Consider the following 12,962-nt stretch of genomic DNA (forward strand, 5'->3'; position numbering starts at 1 on the left):
GAGTGAAAAAATGCATCTGTTTTGGGCGAGTTTGCCTTTTTTAAAATAGTCTCCATAAATCCAGGGAACTCCTTCTTGGATCGCTCGCCTGTTTCAATAGAGCATGTTTTCACTGGGATTTCCACATTTATAATTATCCCTCTCATTTCTCTGCTGGGAGAAGACAAGCTGGTATTTCATTGCTTTGGAGAAGTTAATAATATGGTAGGCAAAACATCAGGAAAAATTATAATGAATGAAGCCATACAAATCAGAGGAAAACACAAGTTGCTGTTCTAAAATGTTCCTGTCATAAATCCTGGAAATTTCACTATAGTCACAAGCAAATAACTCCTTAACGCATAAACACTCAATTAATTAAATGTAATGTGCTATACAAGTCTGAATGAGTTCTCAATGAGTGGAAAAATGCTGGTACTTGAGACTACTGGCTAATAAGTGTTCATCTAGGCTAATCAAAATTCTTCAGCTGTTCTCAGACTGACAGGAGACCTGTCCACAGCCCTTTTTAAAGCAGCTACATCCACAGTTCATAAAAGTAATGTTAATGACTCCTTATTTAGTATATGGCGATTGAACCTCACACCTAGACTTGAGAAAAAAAAAATCTTTTCTTTTCTTCTATTACTATCTCTAGGGATGTCTCCATAACAGAAGTTGGAAGAGCTCTGTTTTCTCCATTATTTCCAATTTATGGAAGCCTGCATTTTATTATCCTCCTGTTTCTCTTAAGTTTCTCGAACCATTTTTATATGGGGCTTGAGGGGACACATTGCACCCAACTGACATTCTGTAATCCATAAACAGCTACTTTTTGACTGTGACTCTGAAAATACTCTTAATACACATACAAATATCTTGATTAGTGGAAAGCCTTCTCAGATGCCATTCTATGGGTTACTGTGTCCTTGGTCTTTCCCTTGTGCAGGTAGCTCTTACTGTATCTATGCCTCCTCTCATGTTGGAATGGTATCTTTTCCATCTCTGTGATCCTAGTGGCTACCACTAAGATTTTTAGCCTCACGCAGCACAGCTTTGTTTCCCAAACAAACTCACTCATTCATGTTTTCATTCCCTTCATCCACTAATTCATTCAGCAAACATTTACTGAATATATACCATGCCTTGTACTGGGCCAAATGCTGGAGAGGCTGATAAACCAGACACAAAATGATCATCTGGGTGCAAAATGATCTTCTGGAATTTACATGTTCAGGCAAGCTAAAATAAGGTAACTTTATTAAAAGAAAGGCACTTGGACATTTGTTCTTCAAACTCTTCACTAATAAGGGACACTTAAGCCTGAATATAAAGTGCCCGACTTTTAGCATTAGAACTGACTAGACCTAGGATTCTTTCTTTTTTCAGCATTTTCCCCCCACGCTGCATGATCTCTACTTACACTCTTTTAATTGTGCAAAAGACACTAATGAAAGCTACGTAACTGTCCTGAGTGGATGAAAGCCCTGGTAGTCTTCTAACAGTTATTGTGATACTTTTTTCTACTGAAACCAGAAAAAATCAAATCAAATCATTTCAGAGACAAAAAACTAAGGATAACTCTCAGTATTAATCTCAGGGAATAACATGGTCAGAACTATAGAACAATTTTCTATGACTGATTCAATTTTGCCGTATTAGGAAAAATACCTCCGGATTTCAAATGTTGTAAAATGCATGTTTCTTTCTTTTCTTTTTTAAAATTTTCAATTGCAAAGGGCTTTGTTGATGGTATCTGACAAATAGGTTTCCAAAGTCTCTCTCCTTCTTCAGAGGACTAAGCCGGACACTGTGAAAGGGGAGATGCTCAGTGTGTTGGGGGACCGAATTGAGACAAAGACTCTCCAGAAAATGAAGTCCTCTTGCTTTTTTTGTGTTCTGGCTGGCATGGGCAGTCTCAGGGCTCTTACTCCTCAGGGGCCATGTGGGCTGTAAGCTTCAGTCTCTTGTTGCTGTAGCCAAATTTACTGTCATACTGAGAAATGAGCTTGATGAAGAAGTAATTGAAGGCAGATTTCTCATAATTGAAGCTAAAAGAGTTGGTGTGACTACTCAAGTTACAAAGGCAACCTGGTCCTCAGGCTCTGTAATGCCTTCTTCAGTATCTTCTCATGTCATTATATTTGATAGTTTTCTCCAGGTGGCAGGATGGGTCCCCAACTGTCACATTGGGACTGGATACTCAGAAGGCTGGGCCAGCGAGCTTCCCATTCAGCTCAAGGGTATCTTGCCTGTGGCCTTGACAGTTCTAGGGGGTACAAGGATGTGATTTTGGGCAGCTCTATGGCTATCACACCACTGTTTTCCAGATGGCCCATCCAGGGGTGACAATGATGGCAGGAATTGTGATCATGAGTCCCACCATGATTCAAAGTGGTCATGATGATTTTGAATGAGGGCGACTGAGCTATGGGTACTGTAGGAGGCATTGCCAATGATCACGTCTTGAGTGAATTGTGCTCCTTATGGTTCATTCCTATTACAAACACAGGTACTGCTAGCAGAAAAGACAGAGAAAATGACGCATTAGTTTCAAACCTTCAAGTGAGTTCTGGCTTTCTCCATGGCAATGAAGACATTAGAAGATTCTGCAATGTATTCAGTGCCAGCATCATATCATTTGGGGTGGGGTGATTTCACTCCTGGAAGATGGAAATGTACTTTCAACTAGGCCAAGTTTCTGGTTTCAATCTGTGCTATGGAATTTGCCATGGGTAGAAACATATGATGTGACCTTGCAGTTGATATCAATGACTGCATTATTGAAAGTAGCAATATCCATTTTTCCAGGGCTGAAAGCTGTCCTGGTCATATGACACCCAATAGATCAAGTCCATTCTCTCCATCTTTCACCATGGTGTCTTAGGGACATGGCTGGCATAGATGAGGCTACGTTGTCTGTTGAACAGGGAGGAGTAGAGAGCTTCCATTTGCTTCTTGTACATTGACATCTGCAGGTCAGTTACTATCTTTTTCTGGGGTCCAGATATTTCTGTGGCTGAGAGAATAAAAAGGAGCCTGTAGAAATCCTCCCAGTGGTGTTTATCTTAAGCTTAGACACAGCAGGTACAAAATTAACCTGCAAGGGGCCTGCCAGCCCTCACAGTGGCTTGCAGATGTCTGCCCTGTGGTGAAAGGCCACAATGGGGCTTCAGGTGAACATAGGTGATTCACTCACAGCAAAGGGGGGAAATGTTCTGAGACAAGCAGTAAAATGTACCTCAACAAAACAGACTGTTTGAGAGCTAGAGGGTTCTTTCTTTCCCGTAACTAGCTTCTGTGGACTCTGAAACTAGCAGGAGTCCCCCAGTGGACTCCTGCTACCACTGAACCTCCAAATATGATATAACTCTCAAGCTGTTAGATATCTGGTATGTTGAGTTCAAGTTCTTTAAAAAATGGAGAAGGAATTTAAGGAATGACAGAGGCTAAGAGTAAGATGGTATTTATTAATAAGATAAAAAGTTCCTATCAGAGGAACAGGAGGGGTCCCAAGTGGGTAACTCAAGGAACTCACGTTGCAGGAAATTTTACAGAGTAATACCCACATGGGTACAGTATGGGTTACAGCTATGATTAAACAATAAGGATATAAGTATAGTCACATAGGTAATAAGCATGGAGTGGGGAAAGGAAGCAAGTCATATAGCAAGGTCCATAGAAAGGACAAAGATTTTTTAATAAGTGATGGGTCTGGAGTTCTTGGTTACCCATTGAGGTGACTGATGTGAATTAAATACTTCACTAAGCCAGGTGTTTGTCCTTGGAGGAAGTACACAGGCCTGGTGATTTTGTCTTTATTTTGAGGTCTCATCTCCAAAGATACATGTCTGGCCACAATTGAGATGTGTTTTGCCTTTATCATGGCTCTATCAAGGTCCTATCCTTATCTGACTGTCTAAAATATTTCTGCCTAGCTTAGCTTTCTATAATACCATTATACAGCAGATCCTTCATAGATTTGTTTACTAAGCTAATTTTCAAATGATTAAAAATAAAAAAAGAGAGAAATGAGTAATGAATACTTCCATAATTTACTAGTGTTGACTAAAACACTTCTTGGTAGGAAGAAGTAAGATATTACACGTATTTCTGAGGCCACTTCCTCCCAAACTGCATGGGAAAATGTCTAAGACTTTAGTAATTAATCACAGAGATGCACTATATGTTTCAGGCATCTTCTGAGTCTCTGAAGTGTAGAATCATGGATAGCCAGGGATCTATCTTCCTGGTATTTTGGTGTCTAGAGTCATTGCAGAAGTCGCCAGGGCATGCAGTACTTTCAGGCTCCAGGCTCTGTTCACGGAATTCTTACCTAACACTATGTCATTGAAGAACCAGCCTCAGCACTAGCACTGTTTGTCTTACCCTAGGTGGTTTGCAGTTTAAAGTGGTGCTGTCTGAGGGAGAAAAAGAGTTGTGGAAGAGATGGACAAAGGAGAGTGCTCAACAGTAGAGAGAGAGAGAGGAGGGAGAGAGAGAGAGAGAGAGGAAGAGAAGAGAAGAGGAGAAGAGAAGAGAAGAGAAGAGAAGAGAAGAGAAGAGAAGAGAAGAGGGCTAAAGAGGGAAAGAAAAGGATGGAGCTAGTGTTTTTCCTTTAGTGAGTAAAAAGCAATAAAAACAATGATAAGAATTTAAAAATAAGATTTTAGGAGAGTTACAATGGTTAGTACATTGTGCATTGTTATCTTCAAAGTAGTTGTTCATATTATAAGATACAGACATGAACAATTGATAGACTATATTGGCACAAACTGTTCTTTTCAATGAACTAATAGAAATTAGTAATATAATTATCTTAGCTATATATATATATATATATATATATATATATATATATATATGCTGTGTGTATTTTCCCTTCTTTCTTTTCTCCTTTCCTCCACTCCAGTTGTTCTTCCCTTTTGAGCAGTTTCTTCCCCTTTCTCACTATCCATTTTACATTTTGAATCTCATTTATTCTTTCAGTTTCTTACACCAAGGAGACAATATGATGTTTATACATGCAAGTCTGATTTATTTCACTTAAGAGTAGTTGAATCCATTTCCCTATAAATGTCTCAAGTATATCCTTCCTTATGGCTGAGTAATACTCCATTGTATAAAAATATCATATCTTTTTTATCCATTCCTTGGATGGTGGGTATTTGTGTTGTTTCCAAGATTTAGCTATTACAAATTATGCTATTATAGATATGGGTGCACATATATTGCTGTGGTATGATTTTTTAATTCCTCTAGAAAAATGCCCAGAAAGGGAATAAATAGGTTGAATGGAACCACTAATCCTAGTTTTTTGAGGACTCTCCACACTGATCTCAATAGTGGTTGAACAAGTCTGCATTCCCACCAACAGGGAAGAAAAATTCATTTTCCCCCCAGTCCCATGAACCTTTATTATTGGTTGATTTCTTGATGACAGTCATTTTTTCTGGAGTGAGATACAATTTCCTCCTCAGTCTCCTTTGACGGAGTTCTGTAATTTGCAATATATAGATTCTTTACTTCTTTAGCTAAACTGATTCCTAAGTGTTTAATATTTTGGATGTTATTGTGAAAGGCATTGTTTCCCTAATTCATTGCTCAGTGAATTTGTTGCTTGTGTGCTATTGATTTCTGAGTATTGACTTTGTATTCAGTTATGTTACTGAATTTGGTCATTAAGAGTCTTTTGATGGAGTTTTTGGGGTCTTCTATGTAGAGCACCATGTCATCTGTAAATAATGATAGTTTATCTTCTTCCTTACCTATCTTTATTACTTTTATTTATCTCTTTTGTCTAACTGCTAGTGTTTCCAGAACTATATTGTATAGAAGTGATGATAGTGGACAACCCTGCTTTGTTTCTGATTTTAGAATGAAAACTTTCAGTTTTTGACCAATTATTATGATGTTGGCTGTTGGGTTGTGATAGATGGCTTTCATCAGATATTGAGGTAAAGGCCATCTATTCTGACTTTTTGTAGGATTTTTATAAAGAATGAGTGCTGGAATTTATCAAAAGATTCTTGTGCATCTATTGTGGTGATCGTGTGAATTGTCTTTGGGTCTTTTTGATGTAATGTATTGTGTTTATTAATTTGTGTGTGTTGAATCATCCTGCCTTCCTGGGAATCCCACTTGGTCATGGTGTATGATCTTCTTGATGATTTGCTGCATTCTGTTTGCCAGTATTTTATTGAAGATTTTTGTATCTATGTTCACTAGGGAGATTGGCTTGTTGTTCTCTTTTATGGTGGAATATTTCTCTAGTTTTGGTATCAGGGTAATACTTGCCTCCAAGAAAAATGTAGGCAGTATTGTTTCCCTTTCAATTTCATTAATGAGTTTGAGGAGTATTGGCATTAAATCTTCTTTAAATTTCTTATAGAATTCAGAAGTTAATCCATCAGGACCTGAGCATTTCTTTGTTGGTAAGTTTTTAGTTATATTTTCAATCTCATTAGCTGATTCTGGGTTATTCAGAGTCTTTATATTTTCTTGGTTCAGCTTTAGCAATTAACACATATTTAACACTGTGTCCATTTCTTCTGTGTTTTACATCCTATTAGAATAAAGATTTTCTATGTAGATATTGATGATCTGAATTTTCACAAAATCTACAGTGATTTCACCCTTTTCATTCCTTAGTACATGAATACGAGTCTTTTCTTGTTTGATAAGATTGGCTAAATGTTTATCAATTTTATTTACTCTTTCATTGAACTAATTCTTCAATTCATTACTTTTTTATATTGTTTTATTAGTCCCCATGTCATTGATTTTCTGTTCTGATCTTTATAATTTCCTCTGTTGTATGAGCTTTGGGTTTTTCTTGCTCTTTTTTCTAAAACCTTGAGGTATAATATCAGGTTGTTTATTTGTGTTGATTATGGTTTTCCTGATACAAGAATTTACTACTATAAATTTTCCTCTTAGAACTGATTTCATTGCAACCTATAAGCTCCAGCATGTTGTATGTACATTCTAGTTTGGTTGTAGACATTGTTTAGCTTCTTCTTTTATTTCATCAGTGACCCATTGGTTATTTATGAGGGTGTTATTTAATTTCCATTTTATGAAGTTTTTGTGGTTTCTTTTGCCATAATTTCCAATTTATTGCACTACGGTCACATAGTATGCATGGGACAATTTCAATTTCTTTGCATTTCTCAAGCATATTCTTCTGGGTGGTATATGGTCTATTTTAGAAAATATCTCATGTGTACCTGAGAAGAATGTGTATTCTGATGTTGTTGGTCGGAATACTCTGAAAACATCTATTAAGTCCATTTGTTCCAAAGTTTGGTTCAGTTATGATATTTCTTTGCTGATTTTAGTTGATCTGTCTCTTTGTGACAATGGGGTATTACAATCACATTATTGTTTATTTTATTTTAGTGTCTATTAATAATTATCTTACATAGGTGGGAGTTCCCATGTTTGGTGCATACATTTTTGTTATCTTTTTCTTTTGAAGTTTTCACCCAACAAGTATGTAATTACCTTCTTAATTTCTTTTGATCATTCTTGGTTTGAAACTCATAATGTCTGCAAGCAGAATAGCTATCTTTGATTTTTATGCATTCCTGATGCATCAAAAATTGTTTTCCATACTTTGACTTTCAGCCTATGGATATCAGTTTCTTTCTGAGTCAAATGTGTTTCTTGTTTACAACACATTGTTTGATTTCTTTTCTTGACCCAGTCTGCCAGTCTCGTAATGCCATTTAATTTGATGGTTATAACTAATTTGTATTGGCTTATCTTTGCCATGGTATTAACTTTTGTTGGTGCCCTGATTTTCTACTGTTTAATTCCTTAGCCTGCCTGGCGGTTTCTTTCTGTCGTTCTTGGAACTGTGGGCATTTTTTCTCTGTGTAGAATATCTTTCAGTATTCTTTGTAGAGTTAGTTTATTGGTAATAAATTTCTTCAGTTGTTCTTTGTCACTGAAATATATTGTATCTCCATTAATTTTGAAAGAAGGTTTTTCAGGGCCCACCAATCTGAATTGGGAGTTGTTTTCTTTCAGAACTTGCATATTCACTGTAAGTTCTTCTTTACTTGAAGGTTTGTGTAGAGAAGTCTTCAATGATTCTGATGGGCTTTTCTTTATAGGTGATCTTTTTGCTTCCTCTAAGAGTTTTAAATATTCTTTTCTTGTGCTGAATTTCTAGAATCTTGATTATTACATGTTTTAGTGTAGTTTTATTTTGGTTATGGCTGTTTGGAGTTCTATATGCCTCATTTACTTGTCTGTCAAATTCTTTATTCATGGTTGGTAAGTTTTCTGCCATTATTTCTGTGAAGAGTTTTTTAAAATAGCATTTATGCTGTCTCCAACTTTCTCATTGACCCCAGTCACTTTTTTTATTTAAAGAGAAAAAACAAAACAAAGCAAAACAGAAAAAAGGTAGAAATAATACAGAATTTCAGAAAAATAAACAGTAAGAAATCACTAGTTGGTTAGTTATATATTGTCATCTTAGAAATAGTTGTTCAAGTTACAAAATTAAAGCATACAAAGTGACTTTCAAATAATAACACTGAAACAGTTCTGCTCAATGATCCAACAAAATCTTAGTAATATGTTTATCAGTCCTACATATTTGTTTTTTATCTTAAAGAGGGTAAGATTAAACATAACAAACTGAACAAAACTGTTCATAAGGAAACATTTTAAAGAAACACAGATTTCAAAGCAAGTCCACTGGAGATCTTCACTGCCTATCTTATTGTTTCTAGTTTTCTTCCAAATAGTTGTCCCCATCTTCACACACATTGAATATATACTGAAAATCATAGAACTAATCAAATCATTACAGGATGATGAAGGCTTTTTAGGTCTTCAAGACCTGACAATGGGGAAATCAATAATGATTACCATAATGTCTCTCATTTTCTTCATAACAGCTGTCCTTATCTTTATGTATGCTGAAACTGAACTTAAGAGACTAGCCTAATATCATTCTGAACAGTGAATAATACTGTATTGCTAGATTTTATATCATAATGCTACAGAATTAGCATAGGTTTCTTAGTGTCTCTTCTTCTTCAGAGTATCTGTTCATTACATCGTGTATTATGTAATCTGTTCCGATAAATAGTTTAGAAATTCTTCCCATGTGTGAATCTCTACAATATAACTATCCTTTCTGTATTATAGGGAAAAACAGATCATAACAAGACAACAAAACAATTTTCTAGAAAAACATTAAATGAAAAAGACATGTAAGACCACAATATTAGGTGATCTACAGTAGGTACTATGTTTTCTCTTGTTATTTTCAGTAGAATTGTCCACATCATCAGGTATTCTAAAGTTCAGCATAGCATTACATAGATATTTTTATAAAAACACAACTTTGAAGACATTGTAGGACTTGAAAGCAGTTAATAATCAAAACTAGAATGGATATCTTTTACATCTTGTCATCTTCAGAGCAGTTGCCTCTACTCTTAGACTTGATACTATCAAGCATATCAAATTTGAATAAAATCAGTCAAGGTCAAACAGCAGTCTAACAAACCAGCTTCAAATAAGGTCAGTCATAGTAAGACAGTGTAAGTAATACAGGGTTTCAGTGTAAGTTAATAGGAAATTAAGGATAGTTACCGTGGTATAACCTGCTATTTTTGGATTAGCTGTCTGTGCCCTCAAATCTAATGTAAGTAGACAGACTGGAATAAAATAAATTCAAACTAAACAGAGCAATAAGACTACTGTGACTTTTAAATCCTCATGCACTATTAACAATGTCCTCTGCCTTCCTTTTTTAGGGCATTTTTCACTTTTCCCCTTCTCAGGATGCTTTGTATATTTTGGGTCCCACTAGCTCCTTTAGTTTTTAGATCAGGGGGCCAACCTGCTATCTATCTGAGTGTTGCTAAACCTTTTTATCTCTGAGCTTGATCTTGAGCTGTACTCCTTTATTTACTAAACTCACAAGGTTTTCCTTCCTTCCAGCTGTGTAGTTCTACACTGCCCAAAAGTGTCATAGCTGTCCAATCTATCTGCGACTGCTGGATGAGTTGTCCCTATTTCTTTCTGGTTTCCTGTCTTATATAGCATTGTTTTCTCATCTTTGACTCTCAGTTTATTAACCCTCTTTCAGGTTGAGTGTATTTCCTATTCAGAGCATCTTGATGGATCCTGCCTCCTAATCTACTCTGCCTGTGTTTCTTTTTGGTTAGTGTATCAAGGCTATCTATATTAAAGATTACAGCTTACCATCTCTGCCTCATCTCTGCTGTTCTATTCTGTTATTATTTGTCCACTTTACTCCTTCATCCCACTGTCTGCCCCATTCACGGAGGCCTCTCTGTCACTGTTGCTGGAATCCTGGTATTTTTTTCCTCTCTCTCTCTGGAATGTCCTTCAGCATTTTTTGTAGGGTTGGGTTGGTGGCCATGAATTCCAACAGTTCCTCCTTGTCTTGGAAATATCTTGTCTCTCCATTAATTTTGAGAGAGAGAGAGTTTTTCTGGGTACATCAGTCTTGGTTGGAGGTAATTTTCTTTCAGGGCTTGGACTATTTCCCCCCAAGCTCTTCTTGATTTGAGAGTTTGTGTTGATAAGTCTGTCATTATTTTGATAATTTTTCTGTTGTAGGCAATCTGCTTCTTTTCTCTGGCTGCTTTTAATATTCTGTTCTTGTGGTGGATTTCTGAAATCTTGATTATTACATGTCTAGGTGTACATCTGTTTTGGTTGTAGGTGGCTGGAGTTCTGTATGCCTCATTTATCTGGATATCATTTTTTTTCCTATGCTTGAGAAGTTTTCCTTAATTATATCTGTGAATAGTCTTTGTAGTTCATTTGTGGTTACTTCTGCTTCTTTGTTCACATTTTTTATTCTTAAGTTATAGATTCTCTTGTTGTCTTCTAGCCTTTGAATTGTTTCTTCCTCATTCCTTGTTGTTTTTAAGAGATCTTTCCTTTCATGATCACACATCGTAAATCTCTCTTCAAATTTTGAAAGGCTAACTTTAGTTTCTGTCAAGGCATTTTGCCAGCTTTCAATGGAGTTTTTAGTTTCCTGGTAATCTCTTTGGATCTATTTCATGTATTCTAGGTTTTGTTTATATTCTTCATCAAAGGTTTCTCTTCTTTTTCTGAGTTCCTCCATTCTTACATCTGTGTTTTCTTGGCAGGGGCTTATCATTTTTTAAATTAATCTTTTCATATCTTGCCTCACTTGGATCAGAATTACAGTTTTAAATTCATATATGAGGTCATGAAGATACTTCTTTATGTCTGCTGATGCTATGTCTAATACTGCATGATTGCTGCATTGGTTCTCTTCTGTATTTACCTCTCATGGGCTTATTTTCCCAGGGTCAGCGGCTGGAGGTTTTTTTTTTTTTTTAATTTCTATCTCTTGTCCTTTTTCTGTTTTTTTTTTTTTTTCAGACAGGTGTGTCCTGGGGGTCTCTGGCCCTCTCTGTATTGCTTAGGGTCTTTCCAAAGCATGCTGACTGGGGTTTTGCTGCCCTCCCCAAGTTGCTGCTATCTGAGGTAAATGCAGGGATGCAGAGACAGTGCAGGCCAGCCTCAATCCTCTGAGCCAGCCAACCCACAAGTTCCTTCAGCAACTTAGGCTGTATGTTGTGGATGTCACAGAGTTGTGACAGTTTTGTCCCTGACTACTGGGTCCCAACCAGAGGTGTAGCTCAGCCCTTGCAGATCCCACCAGTCCTCTCTGTTCCAGCAGTGGTTGATTGATGCCACTGTGGTGCCGGGCTCTGCTCAACTCAAAGATGTCCTCCAGCCAGCAACAGCAGCTGTGGGACCCAATCCCCAGCACTCACCAGGAATCAATGTAGTTCTCCATTTTGGCTCCACTCCACATTGCACCGCATCCTCCCACCAAGGGCTCAGGACTCAACAATTCCCATTATCAGTGGCCATGGCTTCATCCCGACATTGAATTGCCTGACTCCACAGTGCTCCCAGCATAGTGCAGGCCAGTATCAGTGAGTGTATAGGGCTCCAGCCTTCCACTCGTGTTTTGCCTTCCTCTACAGAGGTAGATTCTAGCTTGATGTGGTTTTTCCACATCTAGATCAATATCCTGCCTCTTCAAAAAACTGCACAGTGCCCAGCTTTGGCATCCAGGTGCATGTTCCTCTCCATACCCTCATCTGGCGCAGCCAGGTGGCTCCTCCTGCTCCGCGGGGCCCAGGGACCTGATTTCCAATACTCACCAAGAGCCAATAAATCTCTCCACCTTGGCTCCACTCCACACTGTGCAGTGTCCTCCCTTCAAGGGACCGGAACTCACTAACTCCCATTATCGGCAGCTGCGGCTTCAGCGTGACCTTGGATCCTCTGACTCCAGGGCATGCCCAGCACGGCATGGAGCAGGTCTCAGTGAGCGTGTGGGGCTTCAGCCCTCCACCCACGCTTTCCCTTCCTCTTCCTAGTTTTATGTTTCCCTTCATTTTCCTCCTAGGTTAATAAGAATCATTCTCCAATTGTCTGGTCTTCTCCATGTTGTCAAATTCTAGCATCTGAGCTGTTTTCCCCACAGAGGTTCTCTATCTGGCTTCCTAGCAAGCCACCATTTTTTCCACAATCCTACCCCAGTCAATCTTATGCTATTTTTTTTTTTTGCTTCATTTTGTGGTTTTAGATTGATTTTTCATGGTCTTTTGCTATTTTTAAGTTATTTCCTTTCTTAATCACTAGTTGTAATTATGTCTTCAAGATCTAAAATTAAATCCTCTCCATTCAATCTGTTGCATATACTTTCAATGGAGGTTTTTATTTCTTGGATGTGTGTTTGTATCTGTTTCATGGATTCCATTTCTTTCCTATGTTGGGAACTTTTTGTTTCCATCATTTTTCTAAGCTCATCTATTCTTTTGTCTGTGCCTTCTGTAATATCTTTGATTTAAGCATCATTTCTGCTTGTATTTGAGAGAGTATTTTCTCTGTTGGCTTTTCCACTTGTGCTTTCACTTCTATTGTTATCATTT

Source organism: Cavia porcellus, unplaced genomic scaffold (genome assembly GCF_034190915.1).
Source record: "Cavia porcellus strain 051 isolate PalLab524CR breed Dunkin Hartley unplaced genomic scaffold, mCavPor4.1 scaffold_18, whole genome shotgun sequence".
In the NCBI taxonomy this organism is placed as follows: Eukaryota; Metazoa; Chordata; class Mammalia; order Rodentia; family Caviidae; genus Cavia; species Cavia porcellus.